This window comes from Rousettus aegyptiacus, unplaced genomic scaffold (assembly GCF_014176215.1).
Source record: "Rousettus aegyptiacus isolate mRouAeg1 unplaced genomic scaffold, mRouAeg1.p scaffold_m13_p_6, whole genome shotgun sequence".
Lineage (NCBI taxonomy): Eukaryota > Metazoa > Chordata > Mammalia > Chiroptera > Pteropodidae > Rousettus > Rousettus aegyptiacus.
Genome location: NW_023416309.1, coordinates 101,381,568 through 101,394,627, shown reverse-complemented (window position 1 = coordinate 101,394,627; position 13,060 = coordinate 101,381,568). Strand labels below are relative to the sequence as shown.

At 44.6% G+C, this 13,060-nt stretch overlaps 1 protein-coding gene across 2 annotated transcripts in view; it reads left to right on the top strand.

The window, feature by feature from the left end:
• MAP3K14 (mitogen-activated protein kinase kinase kinase 14) overlaps positions 1-13,060 on the top strand; it is a 39,977-nt gene that overhangs the window by 5,300 nt on the left and 21,617 nt on the right. Inside the window, exon 2 of one of the 2 annotated variants that reach the window (XM_036222570.1) lies at positions 12,249-12,414. The exons of the other annotated variant lie outside the window; for it this stretch is intronic. The gene's annotated coding sequence lies outside the window, so the exon portion shown is untranslated. The remainder of the gene's footprint in view (positions 1-12,248; positions 12,415-13,060) is intronic. 2 annotated transcript variants of the gene reach the window in all.

Below are 13,060 nucleotides of genomic sequence, written 5' to 3'. Positions count from 1 at the left end.
AGACTCAGTGAGCAGCAGCAGGGCAAACTCCTGAGCCAGTCCTTCCTCCCAGTTTCTGATTGCTGTGGCTTCTGCTGACCCTCTTACAACTAAAGCCATGACCAGGTGTCCATCGGGGCAGAGTTTTTTCTCACTCCGCTCTAGATCAATGCAGTTGGTGCTGAGCTTGACTGCTGATGGTCATGGACATCTGTAATCATGTCCAAGGCCACCCACAAAGCGGGCTTGACTTTATCGGAGCCGCAGGGAAAGAACCAGCATTATCTTGCAAGTGGTCACAGGCTTCTCACCAGCCTCCTACACATGCCCATCAATCTGGACTAGCCAGCAGTCACTTTGGGCAGAGGTGACCAAGTGACCTTAGGCTTAACCACTCTGTCAAGAAAGAGCTGTTAGAATTACAGACTAGAAATAATTACTGTCCATGTACCCCTTTATTTTACAAAAGAGAAAATGGTGACCCAAGGAATCCAAGTGAGTTGCCCAAAGCCACATGGCTAGTTTGTGACAGAAACTGACTAAAGTCCAGGTTCTTTTCACTGTGCTGTGCTGCCAGTGAACAAAAGAACTACTCGTGGAGCAGGAACTGTATTTTTTAACTAGTTCTTCCTTTGTTCCCCTACCCTAACCCCATCACCCTCAGCCTTTCTACAAGCTCTGGCAGATCTGGGAAGGGTGGAGCCAGAGCAGCAGCTGCTCTGGGCCTAAGGAAAAGTAAACATAAAGCTATTTATTTGACACTCTCTTATACCATGAGGTTCATGTAACCAAAAGAAGGTCAAGGTTGATAAGAAAATACAATTCTGGGCAGGGTTACCCGGAAGTCTCAAAGGTTGCCTACACCTGTAGGGCACTTTGCTACCTCACCAAGCGCTATCTTACCCAAAGTGGGTGTTCAGTTACTATGACTGGTTGATTGTAAAGGTTCAAACCCACTGGGCGCCAAGGAGATCTTCTGTATCTTTGTTCTGTAAAGAAAAGGCATGTTGCTGGTGGCATGCCAGTGGCCAGAAGAGGCAGAGTAGTCAGCGTCATCCTGGCTGGATCCCTCCAGCTCCTCTCAGTGAAGAGGCGCTTCCTTGTGGGCAAAGCACGATGTCGTATCTGGATGGTGACCCCTGCAAGTGCTAAGCACTGCTGTATCCAAGATCTACCACCCACTTGCTGACACTGACATTTCCTTTTACTAGGCTAGAATCAGTCCACTGGCCGATACCAGGGATAGCTCTGGGAGGCTTGGGAGGGAAGGGGGGCTTAGCCAGCCTCACATGAGGATACTATTGCCAATTAAGATTAGAAATGGACTCCTTTGGCTCAGGAAGTTGGTTGGATGAATGAGCCTCCTTGAAACTGTGCTCAACAGTCCCAATTGGCAGATGCTGAACTTTGAGAGGCAGAAATAGCTTTACAGAGATAAATGTCAAAGGCAGAGATTTGCGTATAACTTCCTATCTAGTAAATAGATGCAAATCTGAGCCCAAATGGATGTTGTCCAGTTCAGAAGGGCCATTTCTCAAAGAATTGGAAATAACTGGGTCTCTAGGTCAGCATTTAGGAAAGGGGATGACAAGAGCGGCTCAGTGGCCAGCTTGCATGACACTTTCCTGCAGGGATTCAGTCACAGTACCTCATGCCGTGACACTTTGTACAGGTGACTGGACGGTCTAGACCTCATATCCCAGGCCTAACAGGCTCTCAGAGCCAACGGCACTCATCTGTTCCTCGGGAGTGCGTCGTTCATTCTTTCATTCAGTGAACAGTTGTCAAGCGTATCAAATGTGGCAGGCTCTGCCAGGTAGGTGCTGGAATATAAAAATCAGGACAACTGAGGTGGGTCCTCGAGGAGCTCATTGTCGAGGGGGGAAAATGGACGTGGAAGCAGACACATTACAGGTGCTGAGTCGTGAACCATGACCGTGGGAGCTGGAGAAGAGTGAGGAAGGTCCCCCGGCCCAGTGGCTCTCCTTTTCCAGCTTGACCCAGAACTGTCATATGCAGAGCTCCTTGGAAGGGAAGAACCTGTCCCCCATTCTGTGGGTATCTGGGAAGGCACATCCTCGGCGTTTCTCATCTTGCGGCCTCGTACCACTTGTCAGCTCGGAATAGGAGCTTGAGAACCATCTGGAAACTTCAGTCTTCTGGGGGAAGGAGTCTTTCACATAGGAGTAGGCACTGTAAGTAGAAGTGTGCTTAAACAGTTCAACGCAGAAGCAGATGAGGAGTGACCGACTATTAAAGACATGGCCCACTTAGCCTAGCCTTCCAGGCTGGAACGGAAAGGGCAGAGGCCACACCGGCAAACCCCACGTACTTGGTGCCACTCAGAGACAGATTCGAGGCCTGACCCATGACAGTGCTTCTTTGTAACTGGGTTCAGCATTCTAGAAAGGTCCAGGGCTTCGATGGTGAAAGCTGCATGAGGGCAGGGACCTTGTCTGTCTTGGTCACCGTTGCCTCTGTTCTGGTCAGCACAGCACATGGAGCACAGTAGCCACTGGCTAAGTTTTTGCTGTTGAGTGAAAGTACAAGAGTAGAATCCACACTCCTTTTTCTAGGCCCCGCTGGCCTGAGAGAGGATGAGAGAACCACAGGCTGTTTCATGGTTCCTCCTCCTTAACCAAGGAATTGGTCTGAGATCCTCTGCCAAAATTCATGTCATAGCACAGGTCCCAAACGCTTTCTCCCTTCCTGGGGGAGGACAGGGATGTTAATGTTACCCTGCATTGTAAAGGGACATGTCAAATGCACCCCAGCAGCTCATGTACCTCAGACCGGTCACGTAGGCCAGCCTGTCAAAGTGTGTGTGACGTCTGAAACAAGGCCATGATCAGGGTTCCCTGCCAAAGGGCAGAGCTGGACCATGTGCTTCCTTCCATTTACCCTCATGCGTTGGAAGGGTTCTATGGAAAGCTGAGGTGTTTGGGTTTCTTGTTTATTCTGAAGTTCCTCTAACTAGTTCCTCAATTTTAGAACCAGTCACCAGTGACCACAATGAACTTAAAGCCTCCTCCCTTACAGGAAAGTTGAGCCTGTCTTTCTCCATCTTCCCTGAATACAGGTAGACCCTGCTTGAAGCCAGTCCCACCTGGGAAAACCAGAGTTACAAGCCGAGAGGAGGGGAGTGGTTGTAGTTCATAGACTGACCGTAGTCCAGGGAATGTAGTTCATAGACTGACCGTAGTCCAGGGAACTGCTCCTTGTTCAGAATCCAATCCGAAAGGTTAATTAAGGAGAGCAGTTTTTCACAACCAAACATTCCTTGTAATGATGACCTCGGGCTAGCAAGATCCAGAAGTGCATTTTAACTCATCAGAGATAGCTGGTTGTGTTTAACCTGATTTTATGTCGTGTTTAGGACAGTTTATGGCACTGTAATCTTTGGAAATTGGTCATTATTCACCAGTTTACACTGCAGCCCCCACTTAACCAGAATATCAGTTACACAAAATATCCCAATCTACAGATTTCAGTGACACTTAAATTTTTTTTTACACAGCATACATTAAAAAGTTCTTGCTGCTTATGGTGTAAATGAGTGTACATGTGGTCGTGGTCTTTTTTTTCCCTCAACTCTACTTCCCCTCCTCCCCATTCTCCTGCATACCATTCCATAATTGTCTCTGTTGATCAATGATACCCTAGTGGCATCTTTTCTATGTACTATTGGCTGTCCTCATGCAAAGGATTTGAAAGTTAAATTGAGAATGCCATCAAAACACTTTTAAAGTTTATATAGTGCCCAAATCAGAGGCCTAGAGACAAAATACTGACCATATTTATGAAGATAATAGTTGATGCTCAAGGCTTTGCTATTAAAAATAAATTAAAAAAGCAAAAACAAACACACGGTAAAGTCGACTCAAGAAGTCTAAAACCAGGCTGTATAAAATGAACTGCAAATTCGAAGTTTGCCTTAGAATTGGTCCCCCGGATGGGTCCAGCTGTGCTGGGCACAGGTGGACTAAGGAACACAAGCCTGCCACACGTCCAGCTTGGAGTCTTTGCTCCCCATTGCCATTTTAAACTTACTTTTTCCAGAACAGGCTGCCTGCGTTTATGCTTCCTAATTGAGATACTTCCCCCTAGGTCATTCCCTGGGTTTCTCACTAATAAATCTTTGGCTTGTGGCAGCTTCTACATTTGGGTCCTAAGTTTTAAAACTTAGATCATTTGACAGTGAATACAGTGTTGTGACTAAGAATGTGGGCTTTGACAAAAAAGAGACCCATGTGCAAATCCTTCTGCCAGGGTGGCCTTGGACAAATTACTCGACCTGCTGAGCCTTAGTTTTTCTCTCTGTATAAAGGGAATAATATAAGTGCCTTGCCCACAGAGTTATTGTGAAGATTCAAGAAATAATGCATGTATTACCTAATTCATAAAAACCAATAATAGCTGTCATTATCATTTTTATTATTATTGACAACCAGCATGTTATCATGTGTATATACACATGGCAGCATTTTATTGACAATACCTAAAGATGTCCACAGGGCAACTAATTTTAGTTCTAGCTGCCAAGGAATTCTGGGTCCTGGTTCATTATGCACTGGCAAGTCATTCTTTGGTCCATTCAGAGCTGAGGCACTGCCAGTACAGAGAGAGGCTGGATGGTGTGTACGGATGCTCTTCAAAGAACATTCTCCTTCATAGTTTGTCCTTTCTTCCTGACCGCTTCTGCCCCTCTGCTCTCGGGAAGAAGAGGGTTTTTCCCCTCTTCCTTTGATAGTGTTCGTTCCCGACCTCCCTTCTGACACGAGGGCTGCTGGTTGGAAGCTGTGGGAGGTGGGTTTTAGCTCCACAGAGGCAGGGACTTGCAAAGGACTGTCACTTCCAGTTATGGAAAGGACTGCTCATCTCGTAACAGCTTCCATCTCACTAGAGGTTCTGCTAATGTTTATAGAGCACCTACTGTGTGCCACACACTGTACTGGGCATATACACACTGTTTCTTGCATTCGTTTGTCTTGTAAAATCATTTTATGTAGGTTTTGGGATCCCTGTTTAACAGATCAGACACCTAAGTCTCAGATTAAGTGACCAGAGTGTTGAGGGACTAAGAATCGAACTAGATCTTTTGACTCCAAGGCGATCCTGTTATGTAACTGGGTAGGGATCCCTCAGGATTATTAATTGATGTACTGGAATAAATGACTTCCAGGGCCCTTCTGATCCCAATATTATTTCGTGATCGGTTTATTATTTATTTATCCATCTACTCATTTTCTCCTACTAGATTATAAGCACCTGGAGGGCAAGGATAGTATTTTTCTAGCAAATAACTCATATGTCATTTGGGAACCACCTGTCCTTGCCTGAATGCTGCTGCCCGCTTCCCTGACATAGAAGCAGGAGAGGAGAGAGAGCGCACTGAGAAAAGGGTCACCCAGAAATTCCAGTTCCAGGAATGTGCCACCTAGAATTATTCGTCAAGTACACAAAAATAGTGAATAAAGGTTTTTTTTTTTTTTTTTGGCAATATTACTTGGAAGAGTGAAAAATTGGAAACAATTTGAAAGTCCATTCATGGAAAAATAGATGGAGAAATGATGGTACATCTGTACCATAGAATCTAATGGACCCATTAAGAATGAGACAGATTTACAGACACTGAAATGGAACAGTATCCACATGTATTATTAAGTGAAAGAAGCAAAGTATAGAATATTATGGAAGTATAATCCTGTGTTTATTTTTAAAATAGTCCCAAACTGTATGTTTGTATACGTATAGTAATGGCTCCAGAAGGATTTATACCAAATTTAAGTGTGTCTTATGTTGTGGGGAGGAGGGAGTAAGTAATACAGGGATTTTTTTTTTCTATATACACTTTGTATTGTTTAAATTTTTACAATGAGCAAGCATTATTACCTTTGCATTTAAAAAAAAAGTGTTTTTTTTTATTTTTTTTTTTGTTTTTTTAAGTAGCATCAGATATTATAAAATGGAGATAGGGGAGACTAGCCAGAACAACTCGCCTCTCAGGTTTCTCAGATTGGGACCAGCCTCAGATCCCACCCCTTGACATAAGCAGCAAAGAAAAAGCTGGTGCTTTTCTCGGTTCTGCTGTTTCCCACTCTTTATGGACCCACGAGTATTTCTTACGCCCAGCACTCGCCAAGGCCTGTAACCACTATATACACTTATCATTGGTTGATCACAAATAAAAGCAGGGAAGCAGTGGCTGTCAGAGTTGAGGACGGCTGACAGAGCCATCTTTGAGCATCTTTCTACTTGAGTCACAACTGATAAAACCCACAATCCCCAGGAGAGAACAAGAAAGGGAGCAGAATGAAAACCAAAACCGGCGGGGGGTGAGCTTGCCCGTCTCCAGCCTTCTGTTTCAGTGGCACAGCCAGAGATTCTGGTGGGGCTCCCTCTGGGGTGGGGGAAGCAGTCATCACATTTATTAAGCCCTAGTCACAAAGGTGGACCAGATGCCTCCTAAATTTCTCATCTCTTACCAAGAGACCCGTTTTTTAGTTACAGCTTGTTTTCACTATAAAATTACATTCCATAGAGAACGTCTCTGGAGGGATAGAAAAGAAACTGGTAACAGCGAGCCCCTCAGAGGAATGGGGGGGCGGTGGGGAGGATTTTTGCTTTTCGCTGTGTATCCTTCCTGTATTTTTTCTGACCACTTGGAAACATCTGTTAAAAAATGAAGACTGAGAAATGTAATGCATGCTCACTGAAAAAAAAAATGTGGAAAAATTAGGAAGGTATAAAGAATATGAAACACCATCAAGAGAGAAGAATTGCTGCCTGTCTGTGGTAGGTGTCTGCGTTTTTATAAATGTCGATATAATATACAGACACATGATAGGTAGGATCACACTTTAGATATAATTCTGTATCCTTTTTCTGTTAACGTTGTACCCCATAAGCATTTCTTCATACAGTTAAAAATTATAAACGTTTTTAATGGATGTATAGGATTTATTTAATAATTATCCTCCCCCTATAATTAGACATTTTCTCCAGTTTTCTACTATTATAAAGTTACACCATATGTCTTTGTGCAACTTTTTTCTGTATTTCTGTTTGCTCCATACCTATCGCAAACCTGAGCTGTGCACACAGAAATGGCTGTCTTCTCTTGGTATAATGCTTTATCGTTTCCAGAGTTCTTTCATCTACATTATTTCCTTTGATGAGTAAAGCAAGTGGGGGTATGATTAAGGGCCAGGATGAGGGTGAAGAGAGTGAGGAGGCATGGTGCAGCAGGCAGTCAGAAAAGGAGGCCGTGCAGTAGAGCTGTTGGTAGGGACTTCCTGGAGGTGGAAGGCCTGAACTGCACCTGTGAAGGACAAGCAGGATGTGCAGGACATCCCACACGAGATCGTGGCACACACAGAGACCTGTAGGTTTAAGTAGCTAGCAGGGTGTGGAGACGAGCCAGAGCCAAACCCTGTGTTTAAGGAAACAGTGGTTAGACAGATTATGGACCACAGAGTTGGGACTGGGCCCATAAGCAATGCAGAGCCAACGGATGTCTTTGAACTTGAGACTGTCTCAAGGACATGACGTTTTAAGATTAGCTCAGCATCAGTGTTGTGTGGGAGGGGGTCAGGGAGAAGCTAGAATTGGGTAAGACCTATGCTAATAGAATAGACGTGAGGCAATTGCCTTAAACATTTAAAGGGGCCTGTCGACGGCGGTGTCCCTGCATGTGTGGGACTAGTCAAGATTGACGGGCATGTGGTGGGAACTGGAGGACAGTCATAAATTTTAGTCCATACATTTCATTTACTCAGCAATTTGACCTATGGAATTGGCAGAGAGACTGAGTTTTTGTGGGCACAGCAGGTTTCTTTTTTATAATTGATCTGTAAGACTTTAATGATTAATGTACATTCACATTTCATATCCTCCGTAATGGGAAATGCTTACACAGAAATTGCTCTCCTGGGAAGCAGGCCTCAAGCTGGCGAGCGAGGCAGGTTTTGAGATTCCTCCAGCTGAGTTTCATCAGAGTGCTCCTTCTCTCTTCATATCTGTGTCTACGTCCCAGTGCCTACTTGTTCTTTCTATCTAATGGAAAGAATTAAGCCTCCCAGAGGCCCGTAACTTATGATATTGTCTGCCTAGGCTGGGTAGTCGGGAGAGATTCTGTCCCAAAGGCCAGCTGTTCTTTTAATGCTCAGCGCCCACCAGCTACCCTTACCCCATAGGTTCCTCCATCCAGAACTCTGGCCCTGAGTTATACCTCTCTTCTTCTTCTGAGAATTTAACCCCTGGAGGTTTACCATGACCGAGGACATTTCCATGATCTGCTACTCGAACTCCTCCACAGCCTCGTCTCCTGCGGCTTCCTGGCTTCGTGTTGCTCACCAGCGGCTCTGAGTTGTTTGTGATTCCTACGTAGATTCACCTCTGTGCCTTAACTTGGGCCATCCCCACTACCTGGAGTACCCTCTCCTTTTACTCGGGAATTGTTTGCTCACCCCTTGAAACTCAGCCCAGGCATCACCTGCCTTAGGAAACCTTTCCTGACACCCACCAGGCTGGGCTGGGTGTCCCCCCACATGTTCTCATTGCGTCTTCTGTGTGTCTGTGTCTGTCGTTGCATTACTGTATTGCACTGTAATTTTCTGACCACTTGTCTCTTTCCTCCAGTAGACGGTAAGCGTCTCAAGGGACTGCGTCTTCTTCCTCAGTGTACACCCAGCGCTCAACACAGGGCCCAACACCCAGGAGACCCATTGCATGCACAAAGAATACTGTGTAATAAGATTCTGCAGTCTCTCTGCAGTGTGACAGGACACTCTGAAGCCAAGACCTTACTCGTCCATAAAGCCTCAACCTACCACCAGTCTCTGGATTTTGAGGCTCTTTATTAACTGCGCATATAAGTGAATGTTATCTTTTTGTCTAAAGTATTTTGTCTGATATTAATGTTATATGTGTTTGTATCGACATCTCCTTTCATCCTTTGTTTTCAACTTTTCTGTATTATTTTGTTTTGTCTCTTTTAGTCAATATCTAGTTAAATCCTGTCTGATTATCTGTCTTTTAATAGGTGGGCTTAATCTATTCATGGGTGTTGCGATAAATGATATATTAATATTTCAACTTACCCTGTCACCTTAACTTGTGTTTCTTTTTATACTTACTGTCCTTTTTCTTTGCTTCTTTTTTCTCCCTTTCCTTACCTCTTGTTAGAGCTATCAATGTTTTTCCTTTACCCTTCTGGTTTGGAAACTTTGAATTGTATTTCTATTCTTCTAGTTAGTTACTCTTAAATTTTAACATGTATATATAACTATAATTTCTTCTAATGTAGTATAAGCATTTTCATATGTAAATCCCACAAAAAGGCAAGGCTCTATCACTCCACCCATGGGACGGCCCCCTTCACCCCCTTTTCCTTATATATTGTTTAGAACGTAATGTTTAAAAATGGTTTAAACTAATTTTTTACATTCAATTGTTAATTAAATTGACCAGCATATCATATCAATTCCTGTGCCTCCCATTGTTTCTCACAACCTATTTCTTCTCTGGTTTACTTTTCTGCTTGCCAAAGCACATCCTTCAGTGGTTCTTTCGGTGAAGGTAGCGCCATCTTTCCTGGAACTCTGTATGTATGTATTGTGTGTGAGTTTCTTTTTAATTGTTTTAAGAAAATGACCTGTTGAAGCTAATCAAGGTAAAAATTGTAACACCACAGGAACACATATCAGTGTAAGTCAACTAGAAATCTGACCGGTTTTTTGCTGATTTAGCCCTTAATGATGCGGCCTCTCATTTTTAGTTCTTGTGCCTCCACAAGCTAAGAAATTATTACCAACAGGGAGCGGATCCTACAGGTAAAATAAGGGTAGTAATATCCACATGAGAGTAATACGGCTCAGCTCCTGATGGTTCCAGGTACCTCTGCCAACAAGCTTTTATTCTAGAAAGGAACTGAGGATCCTCGGGTCCCAGGGGAAAGGGTCAAAGTGTCTTACTTTTAGCCCTAACCCCATGTTAGCTACTCTAGTTATATAAATTGGGCCTTATTTGTTTCCGCAGATAAATTTCCTCTTGGAGCATTCATTTCTTCATCTGTAAAATGGGAATACCATTACCGACCTTGCAGGGTTGCTGCGAGGTTCATCAGTAATGCAGATAAAGCACCCAGCACATGGCCAGCACACAGCAGATGTTTGATAACTGTAGTTATAGTCCCTGGCCCTTAGGAGACACTCACTGAACACTCGTTGAATGAATGCAGGAGCCTGTCGTAAAAGTCTTCATTGAGGAAACAGGTTATAAAGGATAGGCGAGGTCAGGGCCAATGTTAACAAAGAAGGAAGGCATTCTCAATGGGAGTAACAGGGTGAGCAGAGGAAAAGAATTGGAGGCTTGCCCATTGCTCCCTGCTCAGGCCATGAAAGGAGCAGTCTGACTGGAACAGAGGCTGGAGTAGGGTTTTGGGGAAGGCAGTCAGGGCAGAAAGGGAGCCAGGGCTGAGCATGAATGGAGATCTCTGGGTCTGCCTGGCCAGATGGCTGTTTTGCCAGGCCAGCTCACTCTGCCTTGTGCTGGCCCTTGGTTCCCCTTCCTGTACAGCCCCTCGTTCTTGATAGGCAGAGGCTGGCCTAGTGTGGCCTACTGGCCAGGCAAGCTGGGGCTTAAAAGAGGAAGCATCAGAATAAGATTGGTTTTCAACTAATATCTTATTAAGGAAGTTGAGTCATTCAACTTCTGCTATTTGTCCCCTCTGGGCATTCAGAGAAGGACAGATTTTTACTTCCAGATAAAATAGTCATGAGAGGGATTTGCCCTGGTCTGCCCTTGCCCCTCAGTGGACATTTTCAAGATGACCCTGTAAGACAGAGATTTTTATATCCTTTAGATACAGAGAATCAAGGCTCAGTGTGTTGAATGGCTTAGGTAAAGCTCAAAACCTTCACTATATGGTGCTGAGACAGAGAAGTCCCGTTGTCTCAGTGATAGCATTTATGGGCCTAGTAGAGGGTAAGGGAATGAACTTTCATTTAGCATTGAAATTGCTATTGGCAAGGCAAACTGACTGGCGTTTCATGTACTCTACCTCATTCAGTCCTCAAAACAACTCTATAGATGCTAAGAGAAGAAACTGAGGGGCCTGCTTAAGATTTAGCATGCAAGCTCGGGAGGCGGGAGCACGGGGTCAGCCCCTCTGCAACACGTAACTGTGCGAATGTTTCAGCAGGCTTCTGTGCGTCTCTAAGCCTCAGTCAGTGTTCACATCTGAACATGAGAGATTAATAATGGTAGGTGCTCAGTAAATATTGACAATTATTGTTCTGAATCGGAGTCACCCGGCCCACAGATAATCCTGACAAATCATTGGCATTCTAGGAGCTAAAAAGAATCTCAAAAGATTTTCTAGGCCACTGGTTTGCAAACTCTTTTCCTCGGAGACCTAGGATTCCACAGAGGTCCTTCGCGGGTAAAGGAAAGCTGAGTGTGTGGAGCCTTTGCCTACCTTCCTTAGCAGAGCAGCTATTTTTTGAGTTACATATCAGTTGAGTTACACAGAGTTACATTCTAGCTCTTTGATATATTGGGAGTTGAAGTATGATTTCATTCGACAAAAATGGTCCCACTGCTTTTTTTTTTTTTAAGTTGCCAAGGCTGAAACCCATATCTTCTGGTTTCTACTCCGTTGTTTTTACTGTATTTACTAAAATAGGGAAGTGAAATATGATGCATTTTTGAAAGGTTATCATCGCTGAGGATCAAAATTTAAAACGTTATTTTTGTACCTTTCGGTGAATAAAAAATTCATTAAATCTAAACCCCTCTTTTGTCCCAGAATCCTAGGAACAGAAATTTTGCTGTCAAGAAAATACTGCTGTCAGAGCCTTAGACCAGAACCGCCCGATAGAAATGTTCTCTAGCTGCACCGTCCAACATAGTAGTTAGTGTAAGTGAGGCACTGATTGTTAAATTTTATTTAATTTTAATTGATTTAAACGTAGGTAGCTACGTGTAGCTAGTGGCTGCCATATTTGACAGCGTAGCCTTACAGTATAGGGAAGGTTGATAGTCCCTGGCCCGTTGGCATCAGAATCGTCCAGAGAACTTGTCAAAAGTACAGATTCTGGGCCTAATGCCCAGGGACTGATTCAGTAGGTCTAGGGTGAGTGCATTGTAAGAACTCATCTGGTTATTCTAACTCGCAGTCAGCTTGGAAGGCACTGCATCCCTGGGGTGGGAGAGCAGAGCCAGAATCAGGCTTTTAAACCCAGCCTCGGTCTTCTGTGGGACCACAGCCACCTTCTAGGGGATACGAGACCCTTGAAGAATGCGATGGAAGCTATGGACCTCTTCTCTGGAGAAATATAAGCTGCGTCTAGTCTCTGGGGCTCACAGACCATCCTGAAGCCACCCTTGAACCCATATTAAGAACTCCTCACCTTAGAAGACCTTTACTACCTGGTAAGGGAGCCAAGTCTGATCTCAGGATTCAGGGGTCCTGTCCACAGCATGCATGTCATACAAATCCGCCCAAGGGTTGGTCTGGTACCATCCCAGTCATTTCTACCCCCAGGCTTCCCCAGGGGCTCGTCACAGCACCACAGAAGAGAGAACAGGCAGTTTACATGCACCAGGCCCTAAAAGAAAAATACTGAACGAATTCCACCCCTTTCCCTTTTGCTTTTGTTTTCATGATCTTGGGGGTGAGCTGAGTGGATTTGGCTATTATTACTACTGCTCACGTCCTCAGCTCTGACAGAGAACAGAGGTCCGAATGCAATGGAGGTGTGAGTGGAGCTGGGGAGAGAGTCCGGGCTGAGTAATGGATCAGGATTTTGACCTGCCTTCAAAGGCAGAGACATAACTGGCTCCCAGTTAGTCCTCACTCCCCACAAGCTGCAGGAGAGAGAAGGGGCAGAGCTGCAGGCCTGTGAACTAGGGCATCGAGCCAAGGACCAAAACCTAGGGCTGGGAAGGTCACCTGGCCAGCAGCCCCAGGCTTAATACAGAACCCCGTTTATGTGTGGACCAATACCCATATAGGAGTAGAGAAAGAAGGACGGAGCAAGTGTGTGTGTAAAAGAGCTGCTATTGGGCCAAAGTGTCC